Below are 6,456 nucleotides of genomic sequence, written 5' to 3'. Positions count from 1 at the left end.
AGATTTCACTTGTACTCACAAGAACTTACAGGGAATTAGAGATTATCAATGATTTTTCAGCTAGATGGTGTTTCTTAGCTACCATTTCATCGGAAGGCGACAGCCTTGACATGAGATGTGGCCGAGTTTGAAAGACTATGGATAATCTGTGTATCGCCATTTTCCAGATATCGTCAATCACGAAGTCTATATTTCTAGAAACTCGACTGACTAATAGCCAATGCATCCTAAAAGAATTATATGAAACATTATCACGAAAGAGATGATAGCAAAATTTACGAAAATAGCTATACAAATGTTATTGTTTTATGTCCTTTTTGTCAAATAGTTCTTCAACATTTTCGGTGCCTATACATCTTTGGCTTTCAAAAATTCGCGTTCCTGGTGATGGAAAATCAAGGAAACCGCTTCGACAGTATGAAATTCAAAAGAGTTGATTTCATATTAATGGTATATCCCATGTATCTCCACTGAAAATTTACTTCCAATTGAAGACACAATATCAATTCTAGGTTTTAAAGACAACATGCTAATTGTTATCAATTTTAAGTGATTTTAAAAGATGCCAATCTTATAGTAAGTAAGTTTGTATTGTAGTGACAAGTGTAACAACAGTAAAAAAAATACAAATATATTATATATACAATAAAATATACCCGACACATTGGGACAATAAGTAACGTACAAGATAAAAAGAAACTTATTTCTTTTATCACGTATATATATGCGAGCGTTATGAAAAGCTAACTTGTATTCTTGTTTTCACATTTTAATCATTTCTGAAAATGGCGTATACATATGTGACATCATCAATCACAACATGATTTTTAAAATTCAAAGTTATTTATTTTAAGATTCGTTTTCGATAAATTTACCTACTAGTATGTCAATCTTGATATTTTTAGGACATGTATACAAATATTGCATTGTGTCATTGAATTTTAAATAACCATAATTACGGATCAGTGATTATAGTCATAAATTGGTATTTTAGTAATACATGGCCGCCGACAATGATGGTAAGATAATTCTTTTCGATATTAGTTACAAAAACTGAGTATCTTATCATTATATACATTTTCTTGGGGGAAATATCTTACATTTTTTTTGGTATTAACTGAGAATGGTATGGGGAATGTGTCAAAAGACACCACTAGTACATAGAGCAGAAAACGGCCGAAGGCCACCAAAGGGTCTTCAACACAGCGGGAAAATCCCGCAGCCAGAGGTGGGCTTCAGTTGACCCCTAAAAAAATATGTATACTAATTTAGTGAAAATGGTCGACATTCTTATTCTTTTAAACATATAAATGAACTAAAATTAAAAATCATACAAGACTAATAAAGACCAGAGGCTCTTGAATTAGGACAGAGGAAAAATGCGGCGGGGTTAAACATGTTGTTTGAGATCTCAACTCTCCCCTATACCTCTTACTAATATAGAAAAATAAGCAAATGGCAATACGCACAGAAAAACTCAGTTAAACAGAAGTCAGAGTCTGATATCAGAATAGGCGCTAGGTAACAAAAGAAAATAAGCAAAATGACAATGATCAAAAAATTAACAAAGTGCTACTAGCAGTTAATGACATGCCAATTCCAGACCTAAATTAAACCGATTGAAAAATTATGTCTTAATCATATGAATATCAATCACAATTTCTCCCGTTAGTGGTTTAGTATCATACCATCATGAAATATATAAAAACATAACCCATGTCATGCATGTATAGTGTTCTTGTGTTTATTTGTAATGTGTTCCTGACACGTACATTATGTACATATAATGATGTCATTTTAGATGGTATTTTCAACATTGCCTTGTAAGTGGGAGGTTTGGCAAGCCACAAAACCAGGTTCAACCAAACACTACTTCTTAAATGTCCTGAACCAAGTCAGGAATAGGGCAGTTGTTTTCAAATAGTCCGTTTCTTGTGTATTTTGGTGGTTTTATTACAGCAGTTGTTCTGTTGTTTCGTTGTTTTCCTCTTATAATTGATGTGTATTTCATTTTTTAGTTTCATTTCTGAAAATGGCGTCAGTATATGTGACCTTATAAATCATAACATGATTTTTTGAAATCAAAGTTATTTATTTTAAGTTTCGTTTTTGATAAATTTACCTATGTCAATCTCTGATATTTTTAAGACATGTATAAAAATATTGCATTGCGTCATTGAGTTTTTAATAACCATATATTATGAATCAGTGAATATAGTCATAAATGATTATATTTAGTACAGGTAAAACATGGCCGCGGACAATGATGGCAAGCTAGTTCGTTTCGATATTAGTTACAAAAACTGAGTATCTTATCATCATATACATTTTCTAGGGGGGAAGTTCCTAACATATTTATTTTTTTAATCATATGGAATTTCAATCATAATTTCTCCCGTTAGGGGTTTAGTATCATACCATCATGATATATATATGAGACGGAATATAACCCATGTCATGTAGTATGGTGTTCTTGTGTTTATTTGTACTGTCACATACATTATGTACATGTAATGTTGTCATTTTAGCGGTATTTTCAACATTGCAATAAAAGTTGGATATTTGGCAAGCCACATAACCGGGTTCAACCAACCATTACTCCTTAAAATGTCCTGAACAAAGGCAGGAATGTGGCAGTTGTTTTCAAATAGTCCGTTTCTTGTGTATGTTGGTGTTTGTATTATAGCAGTTTAGGCAGCAACCATTTGATTTTCGGGGGGGGGGGGGGGGCTATGGTTTTTTTTTTCTGGACAATCTATTTGTTCGCGTCAAGTCGAAAACAATTATTTTCTTTCAATTTTAGCATTACATATAGTGGCAGCTGAGAGTGAAACAAACAACAATTTTTTTTTCTCAGACTGAAAAACAAATTATTTTTTTCTCCAAATACTGGAAACAAACTTTTTTTTCCCAAAAAAAAACATAGCCCCCCCCCCCCCGAAAATCAAATGGTTGCTGCCTTAGTGTTTCTGTTGTTTTGTTCTTTTCCTCTTATAGTTGATGTGTTTGTCTCTTTCAGTTTTGGTTTTTGACCTGGATTTGTTTTCGCATCACACATTTTTGACTTTTGAACAGCGGTATACTATTGGTGCTTTTATTTTAAACCTATAGTCATGTTCATATCTTTTTAAAGTAAATAGATGCATGTTATTATATTACAGGAAAGGTTGCAAATCTCAAAAATGTAATCAATCACGATGTCACTTCACGGACAGGGTATATAATAATATTTTTTCCGAATAGTTTAGTTTTAAACAACCTTTGACGGTCAATGTATGTATCAAAATCGAGATATGGAGCAGACGTAGGTATCATACGCTTCTATATTCTTGTATTTGTCTTTGAAAAATATAACCTTTACTGCTCATTCCATTTTTTGGTAATATCCTTTGTCCTGGCTCGGTACTTATACAACCCGCTGTTCTGTTGTGTTATTGTGCTAAGGTATTTGTTTTGTTTACTTGTCATTCATTTTCGTTTATGTGCTACCTCAGGAATAGATTACCTTAACTGTCTTTGGCAAAACATTAAGGAATTTTGGTCATCAATGTTCTTATATTCGTACTTTATTTGGCCTTTTTAACTTTTTTAGATTCGAGCGTCACTGATGAGTCTTTTGTAGACGAAACGTCTGACGTAAATACAAAATGAAATCCTGGTACATGTATCTTTGATGAGTTAATTTACTACCACTGGGTCGATGCCACTGTTGCTGGAGATTTAATTCCCTGAGGTTATCACCAGCCCAGTAGTGCTGTGTTGACATGAATTATCATTGATATTGTAATATTTATAAATTAACTGACTGAGTGTTTAAAAAACATGGAAACTGTGAAATACTAAGGCTTTTCTACCTATATGTTTGTGATCTTTTTTGGGCCAAATTGAACCCAACTGACTGCTTGTAGCGATATGATATTTCATTATTCCGCTTTTAAAACGAAACAAATGGTGTATACATATTTATATATACAGATTGTATTGTAATCTTGGATCATCATCACTGCTATCTTGCATTACTTTGTAGGATCCTTTACAATAGATAATTCAGCTGATCTGTAACAAATCCATATTCATGCCTAATCGCCATGCACTATGCCCGACGCTCAGACCACTCGACCACCAAGGCTCTACAATAATAAAGTTTTAGGTGGCCGGTTGTTACCTTTCCATGTTGTTTTAATCTAGTGTCGTAACACAGTACATGATATATATATACATCTAAATGTCAGTTAGTGTCCCTTTAACAAACCAAATAACCATTATAGTACAAGATCGTATCATCTAAATTGCTTTAAATCACGCAAAGAAATATAATACACCTTGTTTAAATACAGTGTCTGATATAATTGTATGATATGCTTTTGTTCCACTGAAACGAGTATTTACGTACACTTTTGTCTTTTTCTTTGTTAGCCATGGAGTTGTCAGTTTATTTTCGATCTATGAGTTTAACTGTCCCTCTTGTATCTTTCGCCCCTATTTTACATATTATACAATCATATCTCTAAATTTGGTTATTTAAGCACTCATTGTACTGTATTAGGGAGTGTATTGAAATAGTTATCTTCCCGTTTGAATGGTTTTACACTAGTAATTTTGGGGCCCTTTATAACTTGTTGTTCGGTGTGAGCCAAGGCTCCGTGTTGAAGGCCGTACATTGACCTATAATGTTTACTTTTATAAATTGTTATTTGGATGAAGAGTTGTCTCATTGGCACTCACACAACATCTTCCTATATCTGTATAGTACCGGCAATAGAATAATTATGTATTTACTTTTCATACATTTTTAATATGGATCTCGAAAATAATGGTCAGATTTTTCATTATTAATTACAATTCTCTAAATTATCCTGTTATTGTTTATATAAATATTTATGAAGTTTACTGGAAACGCCAAACATAGTTTTGCTATACTGAAAAAAACCCAGCCATGTTCATATCTTGTAAGAGCAAGCTAACAGATATATGTATGTTTTTGACAGAAACAGTTGCAAGACCTCAAAATGAGAAAAACTTAAATGTTGATACAAACACGGAATGTTTATAAAAAAGAAATCTTAAATCACCTCTATTCCCGCATAGTTTAGTTGTTAACAGACTGTCACAGCTGATCAAATTCAGATATGAATCTTCAATGCCTTACGTTAAATTGTTTCGTTTCATAAACACAAAGTTAAAGAAAATGTTTAAACAAACAAAATAAACTAACGGTACAAGAACGTAACATATAAATTGATTTAGATATCGCGAAGTAATTTAATACACCTTGTTTAAACAAAAATGTTAATGTTAAAAGGAAACTTTTGAAAGGATTTTATAAATTGTTTATCTTTTCAACTTAAGAATTGAGTACTGACGTCCAGTATTGAAATGTCAAACTTAAATCTGAATTCGAATGGATAATGAATATTGAATTGTGAATTGCAGTTTTGTATTGTCGATTACCAAATAGTTATCAAATGTACCAGACAATAATTTAATACGCCAGACGCGCGTTGCATCTACATTAGACTTATCAGTGACGTTCAGATAAAAATAGTTAGAAATAAAAACAAGTACAAACTTGAAGAGCATTGATGAAACAAATTACAAAAGGTTGTGCCAAATACGCCTAAGGTTATTTATTTACGAATATCTTAATCTAACATTTAAAGTTCCATAATTAAGGAAGTACACCGCAATGTAAAATTATTATTGAGAAAGCGGAAGTTTGATATTTTTAATTTACATTAATTGTCTTAAAGTAATGCTCTCCGAAGTAACTTTGTTCTTTGGTACACATTGCATTTCTTTAATACTCATCATTATATAAACATACAATCATACCGATTGTCACACTTTGAATAATTAGTTATCTTGGTGTAATCAGGGGTGTAAAATTCCGTACACCCCTGATTATACCAAGATAACGAATTTATTTCTCATGAACAATTCCTTTACTCATTTTTAAACCAGGATGTAAAATTGAAAAATGGTAATGAAAAATTTCCAGTGTAACATTTTTTCAACGTCCATGTTGCTGCGCTGTGTTAAATATTTTATTTTTTATTTTTGGGAAATTCAGAAAAAATTTGTGTTCTTTTAAATTTTCGTAAGGAAAAAATTTTAATATTTTTTTTTTTTTTTTTTTTTTTTTCAATTTTAATTTTTCAAATTTAATTATTTTTAATTTGTTATTTTTTTTATTATTTTTTACATTTATTTTGGCAAAAAAAAATTCTTCATTTTGGCAAAATTTTATTTTTTAAATTTTTGGCAAAATTTCATTTATCCCGGGGTGAACAAAGGTGGGGTATTATTTACACCGGAGTAATTAACCAATCAGATTGCAGTATTTTTGCTGCATAAGAAATAATGAATTTTATTATTTTCTATCATACTATGTACAATGAGTTTATATTGGGGATTTACATTCCGAGTCCAATATATCATGGAATATTTTTTTTAACT

Source organism: Mytilus galloprovincialis, chromosome 12, assembly GCF_965363235.1.
Source record: "Mytilus galloprovincialis chromosome 12, xbMytGall1.hap1.1, whole genome shotgun sequence".
Classification (NCBI taxonomy): Eukaryota; Metazoa; Mollusca; class Bivalvia; order Mytilida; family Mytilidae; genus Mytilus; species Mytilus galloprovincialis.
This window is presented reverse-complemented; position numbering follows the sequence as displayed.